The sequence below is a fragment of the Dendrobates tinctorius genome, unplaced genomic scaffold, assembly GCF_039654945.1.
Source record: "Dendrobates tinctorius isolate UK_male_01 unplaced genomic scaffold, ASM3965494v1 ptg000102l, whole genome shotgun sequence".
Lineage (NCBI taxonomy): Eukaryota > Metazoa > Chordata > Amphibia > Anura > Dendrobatidae > Dendrobates > Dendrobates tinctorius.
Genome location: NW_027361770.1, coordinates 35,744,166 through 35,761,679, shown reverse-complemented (window position 1 = coordinate 35,761,679; position 17,514 = coordinate 35,744,166). Strand labels below are relative to the sequence as shown.

The 17,514-nt window shown below is 46.0% G+C and overlaps 1 long non-coding RNA gene across 1 annotated transcript; it reads left to right on the top strand.

Annotated features, from left to right (window-relative positions):
* The first annotated feature begins 2,427 nt into the window (after positions 1–2,427).
* On the top strand, positions 2,428–17,105 carry LOC141099770 (uncharacterized). Its single transcript, XR_012234522.1, has 2 exons — positions 2,428–3,153; positions 16,869–17,105. It is a non-coding gene; the product is annotated as an uncharacterized lncRNA (long non-coding RNA).
* Positions 17,106–17,514: the final 409 nt, after the last annotated feature.

The window sequence follows — 17,514 nt, the reverse complement described above, 5'->3', positions numbered from 1 at the left end:
ATCGCCAGCAGTAGTATGCCTGCAGGAAATGCATCTAGAAAAAAATAATAAAACTTGATAACGTCAGCTCTTAAAAACTAGTTTATAGAAAATATTTCATCTGTGATGCAGAGCTCACCATGGGACGCTATGAAGGCCTGCCTGAGGTGAGTTTTGATACAAGCCATAAATAGATCCAAGACTAAAACTTATCAGTTTAGGGAATTCTTGCAAGCTAGGGTGTAGTGCAACAGGGTTGATGCAGTACGAGAAATCGGCAGGGACCACAGAAAGTTCAACATAAACAGTGTCTTTATTTTTAGACTCACATATAGGAGTGATACCCTCCGAATCGCAGACGGGATTTCACAAATACAATCGGTGTTCAAAACCCATTACCCTGGACAATGGCACCGCCGTGGCTCTTGGGTGCGTCAGCCGCCTTGAAGTTTCTGTCTCTGTGTTAGTTCCACACAGACCTGGGTTGCATAGAGCCCCCTGCTCTGTAGCTTGCAAACTCTAAACTGACACATCCAAAGCCAAACTGACAGATTTAAATGGAATCGTGGCCATAGAGCCACTTCCAAAACCCTGAGTGAAGAGAGGGATTTACCCCACTACCAAACCTGCAATTCCCTCTAAAAATAAAAGGTCTTTAAGGGGTTTTCCTAAAAATCTGACTGGGTCAACTACTTGGACCCAATCCACTCTTTCTTTTATTTTGCCTTGTGGTTCACAGGCGTTCTGCTGTGAACACAAGGTGCTCCAGCGGGTTTAATAAGACTCCACCTGCATCCTGGGGGACACATATAGACCCTCGCATATGATCCCCCTCACTGCGTCACATACAGTGGGGAAAAAAAGTATTTAGTCAGTCAGCAATAGTGCAAGTTCCACCACTTAAAAAGATGAGAGGCGTCTGTAATTTACATCATAGGTAGACCTCAACTATGGGAGACAAACTGAGAAAAAAAAATCCAGAAAATCACATTGTCTGTTTTTTTTTCATTTTATTTGCATATTATGGTGGAAAATAAGTATTTGGTCAGAAACAAAATTTCATCTCAATACTTTGTGATATATCCTTTGTTGGCAATGACAGAGGTCAAACGTTTTCTGTAAGTCTTCACAAGGTTGCCACACACTGTTGTTGGTATGTTGGCCCATTCCTCCATGTAGATCTCCTCTAGAGCAGTGATGTTTTTGGCTTTTCGCTTGGCAACACGGACTTTCAACTCCCTCCAAAGGTTTTCTATAGGGTTGAGATCTGGAGACTGGCTAGGCCACTCCAGGACCTTGAAATGCTTCTTACGAAGCCACTCCTTCGTTGCCCTGGCGGTGTGCTTTGGATCATTGTCATGTTGAAAGACCCAGCCACGTTTCATCTTCAATGCCCTTGCTGATGGAAGGAGGTTTGCACTCAAAATCTCACGATACATGGCCCCATTCATTCTTTCATGTACCCGGATCAGTCGTCCTGGCCCCTTTGCAGAGAAACAGCCCCAAAGCATGATGTTTCCACCACCATGCTTTACAGTAGGTATGGTGTTTGATGGATGCAACTCAGTATTCTTATTCCTCCAAAAATGAAAAAAAAACAGACAATGTGATTTTCTGGATTTTTTTTTCTCAGTTTGTCTCCCATAGTTGAGGTCTACCTATGATGTAAATTACAGACGCCTCTCATCTTTTTAAGTGGTGGAACTTGCACTATTGCTGACTGACTAAATACTTTTTTTCCCCACTGTAGGTTAGACTCACGGAAAAGAAATTTGTCAAGTACAGAGACGGACCTAATGACTTGAAAGAGGCGTAAGAGGCATACTCAACACACGGGAAGAAGGCCAAGAATTGGCGATTATTTTCCAGGTATATTTTTATGAAGGGAAAAAGGCAGGGCATTTATTGGCTATGATCATAACGGCTCAAATAGGGACATCCTTTATAGGAGCAATTTTTTTTTTTTTTGATCCAATCTTATTTATTGGTGTTTAAACATGACAAACAAAAATTGACATAAAAAACATCAGTGCTACAACATTAGCACATAACATGACAGAAGAAGACATAAGGATTAACATACAGTAAATGTCTTGCATTAAAATTAAAACAGGAAAAAAAAACAAAAAAAAAACCCTCAGGCTTATCTCCCGGAATGACTTGCTTTTTCCCTGTGGTTCGTTCTCCACATGCTGGCATCACCCTTAAATATGTGTTCTGGTGGTGTGTTGTTTTTATATTTGTTTTTAACTGTTTTTTATTTTGCACTTATATGCTTGTTATTATTATTTCCATTTAGTGACCGCGAGAATCCTGCGTCTCTTGTGGACCTTTGCCCTGTACCTATGCCCATATGGAACGAAATCCCGTGATTGCCTCAACGTTGAAGATTTTCTTATTCATGCATATGAAGTCCGATATGGCGGCTATTGTAATATCTGTATAGGGATTTTGTGTCTCTTTTCTTATGACCTTATTGTATCTTATGTATATAATTGGGATATTATTTATGTAAACATCGGATACTCCTATAATGCTTGACATTCGTTTATTTTAAATGGTTATGAATTTTTCTTGAATTATTGAATCCATATGATATGTGGGAGCATTTTACTGGTCCCTACACATATATATATATATATTTTTTTTTACAACTTTATATTGCTCCCAAAAGGTAATATGTGATAGGATATTAATATATATCTATTATACTGAATATATGCCTATTTAAGTTGCGGCTCACATATTGCTGATTTTGGGACATATTATTGAAAGTAAAATATTAATTCCTGTCCCATATGACTTTATATGTATATGGAGTCCACTGGGAATCTAACCACAGGGAGTTGTGCGCATGGCTTTGTGGAGGCACCAGGCCGCTGACAGAAAGGTGTCTTTATGCTATGTACCACAGGCTGTGCTCTGGCTGGCCAGTATTTATTCTTAGCATGGCACCTATTCTGTATGACGACGCTGGCCGATCCCAGAGCGCATGTGCCGCCCATACTCTTCTGATTGGCCGATTCGGATCATGTGACAGGGGTTATAGGGTATTTTAAGGTCCTGTGGAGAGGCAGATACCATCTCCTTGATAAAGCGGCCTGTTAATGCTGCAAAACGCGCGTTGGAGGTCACTACCAGACGCTCCCTCACCTTCCCTCTGTGTTCTGCCCGGTAAGTGCCTCTTTACACCGAATTGTCCTCTGCAGGAATTGTTCCTGGGCATATTTTTGATTGCTGCATCTCACTATTCAACCATGGTGCAGCATGGTGTTACACTGGAATTTTCCCATTGTGGATATATCACTCTTATACATACATACAGGGACTTTAATTTGATATGGACGCACTTATCTTGATTGTATCTCAATTTTTTCTGTTCAATGCAGACACTCTGATAATATTATACCATACTGTTCTACTATATTGTTTTTTGTAGCTCCTATTTATGTACATTTACTGTTACTACATCTTATGATTATTCAATGGTGCAGTTTGATATTATAGTGGGGCCCTTTTGGACCTGTTGCTAACACCATTTATACATATAGTAGAATTTGACTATTATCGGGTGTCCATGGGCTTTTTCAATCCAATATACTGCTTTTTGTAGCTCCTATTCACATGTACTTACCGTTACCGTATCTTATGATCATTTAATGGTGTAGTATGATATTACAGCAGGGCCTTGGTGGGGCTTTTTGGACCTGTTGCTAACATCATATATACATATAGTAATATTTTGATTATCATTGGGTGTCCATGGGCATTCTTTATCTTGATTGTGTTGCAATTTGAACTATTTATTGTGGACATACTCATAACATCATATACAGGTGGACACAGTTTTCATCTGGGTCAGTGGAGGGAACCTTTCTGGGTGTATATTCATCTGTTTTATATTGACACTTCATCATGACTCTGTGCACTTTTTTGTAAATTATTTAATAAAATTTTTGCAAAATTATCAATCATCGTTTCGCTCCTTTCCTTCTCCGTTGTTCTATTGATAGTGTAATAAGTCTCTTGCCATCAGATTTACTTTAAAGGTAGGACCCAAACCCCACACACCAAAACAGTAGAACCAGTTTTCAAACGTATGTTATACATCACATGGCCGAGTCGGCACATTTGCGTACCGGCTTTGCAGCTAGGGATCCCATATATGCTGAGTCTTCTTTTTTGCAGAGGCGGTTTGTGTAAGGGCTAATTCATGCTCACAGTGAAAGTTAATTTTTTCAACTACTTCTGTAATGGTCGGAACTGTAGCACATTTCCATTTAGCCGCCACTAGCAATCTAACTCTCAGTATGTGAGAGAAGTAGAGTTGGAAGGGACCTCATGGGCCATCTGGTCCAACCCCCTGCTCAAAGCAGGATTCGCTAAATCATCCCAGTCAGATATCTGTCCAGCCTCTGTTTGAAGACTTCCATTGAAGGAGAACTCACCACTTCTCGTGGCAGCCAGTTCCACTCATTGATCACTCTGTCAAAAAGTTTTTTCTAATATCTAATCTGTGTCTCCTCCCATTCAGTTTCATCCCATTGCTTCTAGTCTTTCCTTGTGCAAATGAGAATAAAGTTGATCCTTCTACAATGTGACAGCCCTTTAGTTATTTGTAGACAGCTATTAAGTCTCCTCTCAGTCTTCTCTTTTGCAAACTAAACATTCCCAAATCCTGCAACCTTTCCTCATAAGACAGGGTTTGCAGACCGGTCACCATTCTGGTCGCTCTTTTCTGAACTTGCTCCAGTTTGTTGATGTCTTTTTTAAAATGTGGCGCCCAAAACTGGACACAATATTCCAGATGAGGTCTGACCAAAGAGGATCTAGACTGTATGCTTCTGTTAATACATCCTAGAATTGCATTTGCCTTTTTTGCTGCTGCATCACACTGTTGACTCATGTTCAGTCTGTGATCTATTGGTATACTCAAGTCTTTTTCATATGTGCTGTTGCTTAGCCCTATTCCTCCCATTCTGTATATGCTTTTTCATTTTTATTGCCCAGATGTAGTACTTTGCATTTCTCCCTGTTAAAAACCATTCTGTTAGTTGCTGCCCTCTGCTCCAGTTTATTTATATCTTTTTGAATCCTCTCTCTCTCTCTTCTCTAGTATTAGCTATCCCTCCTAGCTTTGTGTCATCAGCAAATTTAATCAGTTTACAATGTCCTTCCATAGATTATTCAGAGCTGGCCAGTCCCACCACATGTGTTCTAGTGTCCCCCGAAGCCCACATCTCCTCCAACATAATGGGGATTGGTCCGGGCCAAAGTGAGCCACTTGTACCGGAAACCTACACCAACGAAGGTGAATTTTTTTTCCATTGTTCAAGATGGTTAAGACATGATGAGACCTGGAAAACCTCTCCCAGAGCATCTCTCCAAGCCCCCGGCTCCAGGGATATTCCCAGTGAACAATTCCAGAGAAACATATAAGGAAGTTTTATATCCACATCAGGATCATTCAGAGCCTTGTATAGGATGGACACTCCTTTGAGGCCGGATTCTGGTATTAAGAAATATCCATTAGCTCTGCGATCTATTTTGGAGTTTAAAAAGGGTGATTCCGGTGAAGTTGACAAAAGATGGCGTATCTGTAAGTATTGATAGAAATATCTGCGTATACCTGGGTGTTTGGATGCTAAGTGATCAAAGGGCAGAATCCCTGAGCTCCCCATCAAGTTCTGAAGGTTCCTAATCCCCGCCGTTATCCAGACTTGTAAGTCTATATATGGAATATGTGCCTCAAGAGCTCTCAGAGACACAATACTTAGGGGGATTTTAATTAGGGACGGGGCTAATTTCTTCCAATACTGTAATGTGGCTACCATTGTTGGCAAACCTGGTGTATACTGGCTAATCTTAATAGCTTCAGCTTCCAAAACTAGGCGAGGAGAGTTCCTTTTAGCATATGGATAATATAATAGGTTACTCGCTATCCTTGGCTGCTTATGTGCCCAGATATAACGATTGGCCATTCGTTGAAGTAACAGGATATTCCTATTAGGGATTTTAAAAGAAATAGATAATTTTGGGAAGTATTATCATTTTAAAAAATATTGATTCTCGCTATCCATGAGGTCATAATATTATGAAGTTTATCTAACTGATTTAATATTTTTTTCTAGATTAGAGAAGTTATTATCCACTACATTTTGGGAGCTTGTTAGTGTAATTCCTAAGTATGGGATACCGTCTGGCATCCACTTAAAGGGGAATCTATTCTCAAAAGGTCTGCGTAGTGGATCTGGGACTGCAACTGGATATATCAAGGATTTCGTAGGGTTTAGCTTGTAATATGATATTTTACCAAATTCCTCCAGCACGGACATGACAGCTGAGAACGGTGGCCCAATATTCACACACGAGATTATGACATCGTCTGCATAAAGTCCCACATTATGTGTTACCGGGCCCACTTTGATCCCCGAGATATTGGAATCTAATCTTATGCGCTCAGCCAACGGTTCCATACATAGTGCAAATATAATGGGGGATAGGGGGCATCCTTGTTGTGTTCCGTTTGTTATTTGGAAAATTCCAGACAAGAAACCCGACAACAGTACCCTAGCACAGGGAGTCGAATACATTGAACTAATTGCTGAAAAGATGGGACCCACAAAGCCAAATTTAGTCAAGACAGCCCGTAAATATCCCCAGTGCACCCTGTCAAATGCTTTTTCAGCAACCAGTGACAGGAATGCACTGGGGACACCAGAGAGCTTCGCTACCCCTATCAAATCCAGCATTTTCCTTGTACCATCTTTTGCTTCGCATCCAGCCACTGACCCTACCTGGTCCGGAGAGATCAGTGATGGAATAATCAATTTCAAACGTGACGCCAGAATCTTTGTGAATAGCTTGACATCACAGTTCAAAAGTGCTATAGGTCTAAAATTGCCTGGGACCGTGGGGGACTTCCCCAGTTTAGGGAGAGTAGTGATCGTAGCCTTCAACCCGGGTGTTGACACTTTGCCCATTTCTCTCCACGCTGTAAATAGACGTAATAGAAAGGGAATCAAATTTTGTTGAAAACATCGGTAATAGACATTTGAGAATCCATCCGGACCAGGGGCCCCATATCGTTTAGTATGGTTTATAGCAAATTGAACTTCTTCCTCCGTGAAAGGGGCATTCAAAAGCGTTAACTGGTCTGGGGAAATATGGGGCAGATTGATTGAAGATATTTGTCTATTTCTTGTTGATCAGGTTGCGGAGTAGATGTATCTTCTTTAAAATTATAAAGCTGGGTATAGTATTTGGAAAATACTTCTACAATTTCAATCTGATTTCTAACAAGCCGTCCCTCAGCATCCACTAAATATTCCACTCTAGATTTCACTTCCCTATTACGAACTCTACGAGCTAGCAGGGCACCCGCCCTATCACTTGTGGCATATAATTTATTTCTAGATTTCTTTAGATTATGGGCATATATAGAGAGGAAAGTTTCACGTAGTTTAAATCTAATCTGGAAAACTTATTTTGAAACAGCAAGAGAAGGATTAGACTTATTTGTGGACTCTAAATGGTGTAAGGGGGATATAAGGTCATTTCTGCTTTTTTCCCTATTACGTTTTAAAAAGGACGCCTGTTGTAGTAAAATTCCCTAATCACCGCTTTATGAGCGGCCCATAGTCTCATCAGTGATCTCTTTGGAGTAATTTGTCTGGAAATAGTGCTTCATCTCAGATTTAACCTTTGCAACTACGCCATCATTCAGTAATAACGACTCATTCCATCGCCACCTGAAGACTGAGCTAACCTGATGAGAGAGTGCTAGTTGTAGAGAAATAAGCGCGTGGTCAGACCATGTGACTAGGCCTATGTCCACAGATAAACACCTCCGGAGGACAGCACTGTCTATAAGAAATGATCTATCCTGCTGTATGTACGATGTCAGAAGGAATAGAATGTATAGTCCCTTTCACTCGCATGGGAGTATCTCCAGAAATCGTGATGGTGATATTCATGTGCTAGCAATCCTAGCTCCCTCCGACTTTGCCTTTTTCCTTGTGAACAATCCAAATTTCTATCCATAGAGAGATTAAAATCCCCACATACTATTTCCCCCCTGTAATGGTCACGTGTGACTGGACACACAGCCTCCAGCAGGGCAAATTTATATGACACACGCGACCCTGGATACGCCACCTCCAGTAGGGCGAATTTAAATAAGGGGAAACACCAGGGAAACAATTACAATGGTGGGCCCTGCGATAGGAAACGGGGACGTGGAGACCTCCTGCACTCCCCTGAACCAGTCTCTACACTCCTAACAGTCCCTATACAGGCTCCGCACCTGTCGCTGAGCTGGAACCTAAGAACCCTAGCTCGCCCTGAAATGGACGGTGCGGAAACTAATCCCACCCCTGCACTGAAACACACATAAGGGAAGTCACAAAACAGGGGTACACCACTTCGCTTTGCTCTGTTGCTCTTGCTCCCAGCAACAGATTCCACCACCAGAATGCAGCTTTCCTCCTGAATAGCTGCCACCAAGCTCTGTCAGAGCTGCAAGGAAATCCCCTCTGACTCCCTCCACACCAGGGCTCTGAATGAGCTGCCAGGACCTCTCTCTAGATCCTTCCTCACCAAGGATGGTTGAAATGGTCACTATCACCAACAGTGATTGCAACACCTGACACTCTTTTATAGCAGCCAGAGCAATCACACCAGCTTTAATAATCACATGCACTAAACTAAAGAAACCAGAGTGCAATGACCCTAACGGACACCGGGGGGAAAACTAGAACTGAAACCAACACAGTGCAATGACCCTAATGGCCACCGGGGGAAAACTATCTTTAAGCACCAAGCTTAAGGAAAAAAAAGGTTACTAGTGCATTTTATCTGTCATGATCCAGCATGGATCATGACAGTACCATCCCCTTAATGAGGGGCCTCTGGACCCTCAAGACCGCTCCTCATCAGGGAACCACCTACAGCGGGGACGCCCAGGTCCAGAGTTCACCCCAGCAACTACCTGTACTTCAGGTTTATGACAAACGAACACCGATGGTATTGGCAATGTATGTTCCGGAGGCACCACCCATCTCCAAAGCGCCGATCTGGGGTACGAGAGGTGTATGGGCAAGTATGTGGGTAACTTCAGCTGGTAAGTCTCCTGGCCCTGGATAGCCGACACCAGATACAGCCCGATCACCTGAGAATTCCAGACCCCCGCAACACACTTCCACTGGATGTTTTTGGTGGCCACCCATACATGCTCGTTCACACACAGGTCCGGACCTGAACATTTATTGCCACACATTCGTTTGTCACAACACAGTGAACTCTCTCTGGAACTGACAACAGAGGCGTCCCCCTGTGTCACCACACTCACACCCCCACAATTCACCAAGGGAAATGGGTCCCCCTCACACCCAGGGCAGCGGGGTACTCGGTACCGGGCCGGTGTCAGGGGGATGTGTCACAGCAGCTGTGACCCGGTCCGTGGCCCTGGGCGCCCAATATCAATGGCGGTGATGTTAATAGTGTAATAGTTTATTTGGATAGTTTGTGACGCCACCCGTGGTGTTTGGCAAGGGAGATGTTAAGCCAACGCTGCATGCAGATCCGCTGGGACCGATGGTGTGTTGCAGCAAAGATGGTGTAGCTCCCCACAGGTGGAGCTGTAGTCCCAGGGCAGTGTAGGTGCAATGGACGAGGAGAGGCGCAGAATGGTATAGATGCCGTCACCCAGATGTAGCAGTGCTGGAGGTGTTAGCGACGAATGAATGGAGGACACCAGGGCTTGTAGTTTCAAAGCTTTACTCACAGTTCTTGGTAACCACTGGTGCCTGCCTCCGTGCAGTGCAGTAGAGACTCAATCAACCTCCCAGGCAAGTCAGGGTTCTCCTCTCCAACACTCCGCCAACATGTGCCTTTCCTGAACGACTCCTCTATTGCACCTTTTAGTGTGAAGAACTCCAGTACCATGGTTACTCTGAAGTTCCTCCTGTCAGATGTTCCTAGAACCTTACTTGTATGACAGACAGCTGTAGCCTGATCAGGGACCTCCTGGATCCCGGCTCTCTATCCGTGTTACTGTTGTGTCCCAAGTCTTAGATGGGAGTAGTGCATTTACAGCCAACTACTCCACCGGTGTCTGCTGCAGAACCATAAGTGTCCATACAACCTCGGGGACCGGGCCCCGGCCTTGCGCTGAGAACCTATAGGCAGGGTTCCTCTTCCAACCCACAACTCCTCTCTGTTCTCCTACTCCTTCGTTCTGCGCTGTTCCTTCTCTCTTATGGAAGCTTAGGTTGCAGGTCTACGTCTTTCTCCTTCTCTTCTCTTTCCCATGCCAGCTGGCTCAGATCACTGAGGCAGCTGCAGCACTCTTTCTAAACTGAACTCAAAACTAACTTCAGAACTGAACTCCTCTCGAATGACCTCCTGTCAGACTGACCTGTAATTCTAAACCTTCCCACTCTTTTATATGGATCTCTACTCCACCCACCTCCCAGCACATCTCGTGTTACGAAGCAAGGAATAGCCAGAGGTGCTCTGCTACCCTCTAAGCATGAGCCGCAATGTGATCAGTAGTGAACTATCCTGTGTGTGGGATGCAGGTGTTGGAGTGTGGAAAGGAGTTCCCAACTTACCTAGTTGGTGGGGCACTAAACCTTAGGAGAAGGTGCAGTACCTCTGTGGCGACTGAGCCTCAGGGGCACCACATACCCCCCCATTAAACACAGCACGTCCGCGGGCTGCAAGATAACAAAGTAGACAACAAAGAAACATACAAAAATTTTTGGTAGTGCATAACAACTTTTCTTATACTAATCTTCCTAGTATAGGAGGTACTCATCTTGAACGTTACAAACAATTCTAAGTGCAATTCTCAATTCAAAGTGCTATTCTCTATAACACATTTTTCTTCCATTTTTCTCTAGCACACATATATTTCTCTACTTTCACTGTCTCTTCTAGACGCAAGACGCTGACCGCAAGTACCTGGTCCGTCACCGGTCTACTTTCAATTCTTTATTCACACTCATCTCTAAATCAGACATTCCTAATTCTTCTATAAAAGCCATTTCTCAGTTACTAATACTCATAAAACACATTATCAAATACTTCACAGTAAAACATTCAACAGTTATTCTTGTAAGTGCTGGACACTGCTCCCAGCCGGGATTTCTTGCAGTGTCCTTTGAGGTAGACATCATCTTCGAAAAGTGTCCATGCAAAAACATTATCTTCGCAAAGAGTCACTAAATGTAAAGCCAAGAAAAGGCACCTAAAGAGGTGCAACTATTTACAATAAAAGTTTTTGGATCACTCCAAGTTCATGATCGCTAGTTCAAGTGGTGAGAATGCTGCCATTGCAAAAACTTAGGCAACAAAAGTGCTACCAGAAAAACAAAAACATGATAGCAAAAACAAGGCACAACTGGTGCAAACAAACCCTCCTGGGTAACGAGATATTTTGAAAATTATTTCTTAATGGCTACCAGATTCAAAGTCATTGGCAATCCATAAGTACTCCTCTTCCCACGGTCTCAAACCAGGGATCTTTGGTTTGGGCTGCCGAACTGGAGGTGATGCAAGAGCAGCCTGGTTCCTAGGATCGGGTACCTGAGCAGTCTGAGTGGTAACGGTGGGTGGAGGGGCAGCAAAAGGTCTCTTTGGCTTGTACCTTTCAATAAACTCCTCCGGAATATGGCGGATATTCAGGGTGTACCACCCCCGGAGTCCCTCATGCCGGGTGAAGGTCACATACTCCCCAGGCTGCAGGTCTCTATCAGGATGCCCCCTCCTCAGATGGGGTTCCACGTCCCGCCGGTTAAAGAACAGGTCGCTGATCCTTTTGGGGTCTGCAATAAATCCGAACCCCTTCTCTCGGTTTACAATCAGCACCTGCCCCGATCCAGCTGCATCCCGGGGACCATGATGCCCAGCACGGGCCATATCTTTCCGGGCCAGATCCGTGCCCAGCACAGCCTTCTTTCTCTGCTCCTTCTCCCGACATTCCGCTGCCAGCTGTAGAATGGTGTCCTGACATCCTGCCCAACTCTCTTCCTCCTTCCTCTCTTCCCGGGACCTGCTCTCACCCACGGCACTAGCATCCCGGTCCCAGACCAGATCCAGGACGACCTGGCCAGCCGCTGCAACTGCGGTACACCCCAGGGCCTTCCCAGGTGGAGGAACATCCGACATACCTGGGGCCTCCTGGCGGTGCGGCCTCTGCTCCAATGCAGGTGGTGATGGAGCGGATGATGGCTCCAGATCCACAGGGGTCTCTGCGGGGACCTGCACAGCCGCGTCAGGTCCGGGCGGGAGCTCCGCTTCCACTCCCGGGTCCTCCGGTAACTCCTTCGGGCAGGCAGCACCTAGCCGTACAGTCAGGGTAGAAGTATAGATCAGCGCTGCCCGGGGACAGTCCGGTGTGGTAGCGGCAGGTACCGATGGAGAGGGTACCGCTGGTGTAGGCCCCTCCGGGGCGCGCTACCATCTCAGCTTCTCTAAGGCATCCTTCCTCAGCTGCAGACTGGCTGTCAATTCAGCTATTTCAGCTTCTAGTTGCTGTCGGTTCATTCCAGAGTTCGGGTTGGAGCCGTCAGCCATGGCGCCAGGGAGATCCGTTTCCCGGCGCTCCGCAGGCCTCCTTCCCTCACTCTCCAAAATGGTGTTCCGGCATTCTTCTTCCTGCCTCGGCCCCTTTCCCGCCACTGGCTTCTTCTGCCCCTCCTTCCGGGGGCGGCGTCTTCTTCCAGCGCCTCCATACCAAGCCAGTATACGAACCCCTCGGGGGGTGGGCCATGTATCTGTCACATAGTAGTTCAGGCAGTGAAGGCCCAATACTCTTCATGGTCTTTTCTTAGGACCTCCCATCTCTTCACGCCCTTCTTCTCCGCGCCAGCGGCCATTTCTAATGTCCATTTTACAGTCTATTAAATCAGGTCTTCTGCACATTTTCAAAAGCACAAAGTCTCACAAATTTCAGGCGCACAGAACCCGATGGTATCGGGTCTCGTCATCCTGTTCGTGACACCAAAATTGGGTCGCCCTCACACCCAGGGCAGCGGGGTACTCGGTACCGGGCCGGTGTCAGGGGGATGTGTCACAGCAGCAGTGACCCGGTCAGTGACCCTGGGCGCTCAATATCAATGGCGGTGATGTTAATAGTGTAATAGTTTATTTGTATAGTTCGTGACGCCACCCGTGGTGTTTGGCAAGGGAGATGTTAAGCCAACGCTGCATGCAGATCCGCTGGGACCAATGGTGTGTTTCAGCAAAGATGGTGTAGCTCCCCACAGGTGGAGCTGTAGTCCCAGGGCAGTGTAGGTGCAATGGACGAGGAGAGGCGCAGAATGGTATAGATGCCGTCACCCAGATGTAGCGGTGCTGGAGGTGTTAGCGACGAATGAATGGAGGACACCAGGGCTTGTAGTTTCAAAGCTTTACTCACAGTTCTTGGTAACCACTGGTGCCTGCCTCCGTGCCGTGTCCTCCGGGATAGAGACTCAATCAACCTCCCGGGCAAGTCAGGGTTCTCCTCTCCAACACTCCACCATGTGCCTTTCCTGAACGACTCCTCTATTGCACCTTTTAGTGTGAAGAACTCCAGTACCATGGTTACTCTGAAGTTCCTTCTGTCAGATGTTCCTAGAACCTTACTTGTATGACAGACAGCTGTAGCCTGATCAGGGACCTCCTGGATCCCATCTCTCTATCCGTGTTGCTGTTGTGTCCCAAGTCTTAGATGGGAGTAGTGCATTTACAGCCAACTAATCCACCGGTGTCTGCTGCAGAACCATAAGTGTCCATACAACCTCGGGGACCGGGCCCCGGCCTTGCGCTGAGAACCTATAGGCAGGGTTCCTCTTCCAACCCACAACTCCTCTCTGTTCTCCTACTCCTTCGTTCCGCACTGTTCCTTCTCTCTCTTATGGAAGCTTAGGTTGCAGGTCTACGTCTTTCTCCTTCTCTTCTCTTTCCCGTGCCAGCTGGCTCAGATCACTGAGGCAGCTGCAGCACTCTTTCTAAACTGAACTCAAAACTAACTTCAGAAATGAACTCCTCTCACCTGACCTCCTGTTAGACTGACCTGTAATTCTAAACCTTCCCACTCTTTTATATGGATCTCTACTCCACCCACCTCCCAGCACATCTCGTGTTACGAAGCAAGGAATCACCAGAGGTGCTCTGCTACCCTCTAAGCATGAGCCGCAATGTGATCAGTGCTGAACTATCCTGTGTGTGGGATGCAGGTATTGGAGTGTGGAAAGGAGTTCCCAACTTACCTAGTTGGTGGGGCACTAAACACCACCCTACAACCCCTCCTACTACGAGGTCTGTGCCTCTCAGGGTTGGCTAATGGCGAGGGTTGAGCCTTGCCCCTACTCTCCTGCAGCACCTCAGCTGCTACCACTGGAGAGGAAGGGGACGTTTGTAGGGAGACAGCAGAGACAGTAGCCCCTAGGCAGCAGCCCTCACACGACTGCTCCCAGCTGACTACTTCCCTAGTCCACCAATCTAAGACCGGGTTGTGTTTTTTAGACCAAGGGGGGCCCACAACGATAGGTGCTGGATTTCCCTCCAAGATGTAGTATGGCTGAGACACATCCTGATGTCCGCTATGCAGCTCAATGTCTTCTACGACTTGGTTTAACCCCCCCCTGGCTCAGTTGGACAGAGTTAATGGCCTGGACGCTTATGGGTTTGTCCAGCGTCTTACACCTCAGACTATGAGTCTGGAGAACCTGAGCATCCACCAGACTGACTTCTGCTCCACTGTCCACAAGCACCGGTATGCCCTCAGGTACCACGTCAACCATCACCTCTGTTGTCACACTCCCAGGTCGTCTTCCTCCACACGACCAGGGGAATGTGGCTTCTCAGATGGCACAGATAATTTGGTGCGGGTTGGGCAAGCCTTCAGGGCATGACCAGTCTGCCCACAGTAAAAACATGCCGACACCACTCCCCAAACCGTAGGCAGTTCCGTACACAAACTAGCTCCTCCTACTTGCATAGGCTCGTCTGGAGACTTGGCACGCACTGGGCAGGCTCTCATGAAATGGCCCGGCTTCCCACAGGAAAAGCGTATCCCCCCACCACGACGAGCTGCAGACGCCCCTTTTTTGTACCAACAACACCGGGCTTTCTGGGTTCCTCCGTCCGCACTGGTGGGTCCTCCTCCCTAGCGAGGACAACAGGGGGCACATTTTGTGTATGTCTCTCCCTAAGGCGTCTATCCACCCGGATGGCAAGGGACATGGCAGCCTCCAGCGACCTGGGGGCAGCGTACTGCACCAGAGTATCCTGCAACTTTGGAGACAGACCCTGCACAAATTGACTCCTAAGTGCAGGGTCATTCCACTGAGTGTCAGTGGCCCACCTCCTAATCTCTGAGCAGTACTCCTCAGCAACCCAGGCTCCCTGTTTACACCTACGGAGTCGGGATTCCGCCAGGGCGACGCCATCAGGATCCCCATACACTAGCGCCAAAGCCGCAAAAGCTCGTCCACGGACTCTAATGATGGTGAATCGTCCGGCAGGGAGAAGGCCCGGGATTGGGGATCCCCCTTAAAAAGGGACATAATGATTCCCACCCATTGCTCTTCACTCCCTGATGAACGAGGGCGCAGCCTGAAATATAATTTGCAGGCTTGCTGAAATACCAAGAATTGATCTCTCCCTCCAGAAAACCTGTTAGGGAGGGATATCTTGGGTTCTGGCTGAGCCTGTGCCTGAACCAGACCCCCCAAAGCCCACCAACAGCTGCACCTGCTGCACCAACTCACCGCGCAGCCCCTTAATCTCAACAGTAAAGATCTGCAGCATTTGGGCAAAGGTCTGCATTGGGTCCATGGCTCAGCAGAAAAAAAAATGTATGGTTGGTGATAAAGTTCATTTCAATCATCCTTGGTAGAGGAAGGATCTAGAGAGAGGTCCTGGCAGCTCAGTCAGAGCCCTGTTGTGGAAGGAGTCAGAGGGGATTTCCTTGCAGCTCTGACAGAGCTTGGTGGCAGCTATTCAGGAGGAAAGCTGCATTCTGGTGGTGGACTCTGTTGCTGGGAGCAAGAGCAACAGAGCAAAGCTAAGTGGTGTTTCCCTGTTTGTATTTTTCCCCGGTGTGTATTAATACAGCGGTGGGGCCAGTGCCTGCACCACCCAGCTCCCTAGCAAGGGATAGGTGTAGGGTGTGCTAGAGTGACAGGTATCCTGATCGGCGCCCGGTGCGGAACTGGCCTAGGGAACGTTAGGAGTGTGAGGGACACTGACTCAGGGGAGTGCAGGAGGTCTCCACGTCCCCGTTCCCTATCGCAGGGCCCACCGTTGTAACTGTTTCCCCTTCCCCTGGGTCTTGTTGTTTTAGTTACCGGCCTGCCGGCCGTGTCACACGGGACAGTTTCACGTGACGTGTCTTGTTGTTTCCGTTACCGGCCTGCTGGTCGCGTCACACAGGACGGGTCTTTAATAGTATACACTAGAAGGTTGAGACAAGAGCGCAATAGGGTCTTATCCGGGTAAAATGTATAAATAGAGTAATTATACTCACCTTTTAAGAAAAAAAGTAAAGCCTGTATAATGTGTCAGCCTGCTGCACGTCCAACGGTCCACAGCGGAACCGCAACAAAGTTACTTAGGAATAAATTCATGGACTTTGAGTGCGCTGCCAGACAAATTTCATAATCACACAAGGTTACAAAAGTTAACCCTTTAATCCCTACGCGTTTCGAAGTATAACACTTCTTCAGGGGTTGACACATGAATACAAAGAGCTGTCACAGCATTTATACATCCTGAATTCAAATTTGGCGCCATGAAAGACACGAGGTGCGCCGCAAAGGTCAAAGATCACAGTAGTATATAAAAGTTAACTGTTCAATAAAACACAAAACCAGTTATATATTTATCATATTTTACAGATGAAAAGGAATGGTGAAAGAGGAAAAAAGAAAAAATATGAATATGAGAAAGAAAAACGGGAATCGTAGTGCGACAAACCTCTGCACCAGGGAAAGTGCTCGGATTAGAAACAGAAAAAAAAAGAACCAAAAAGAAAATATCTCCGAGATGAATGAATAAAGTGTATATTAATATGTGTATGAAAGTAATGTGTTATTAAAAAAGTTTTTTTGTATGAATAAAAAGTGTAAAAATAATTGGAGTGTTCAAGTTAATTTCCTATGAGTTCCAAAGGAAATCAGTGGCGCAACTCAATGAGTGAGGATGCACACGAAAGAAAACCCACAAAAATAATATTGTCATATTGTCTCCCACAGTCACACTCAATTAAATAAATCACATATTCCGAAGTACAATTAAGAAATTCCCGAATGGGAAAAGATTAGTGGTCGATCTAACCACTACGAATGAATCTTTTCCCATTCGGGAATTTCTTAATTGTACTTCGGAATATGTGATTTATTTAATTGAGTGTGACTGTGGGAGACAATATGTCGGCAGAACCACACAACCGCTACATCTTAGAATAAATTCCCATAGATATAACATTAAAAAAGGTTTTTTACTGCATGGTCTGTCCAGACATTTTGCTAATAAACATGATAA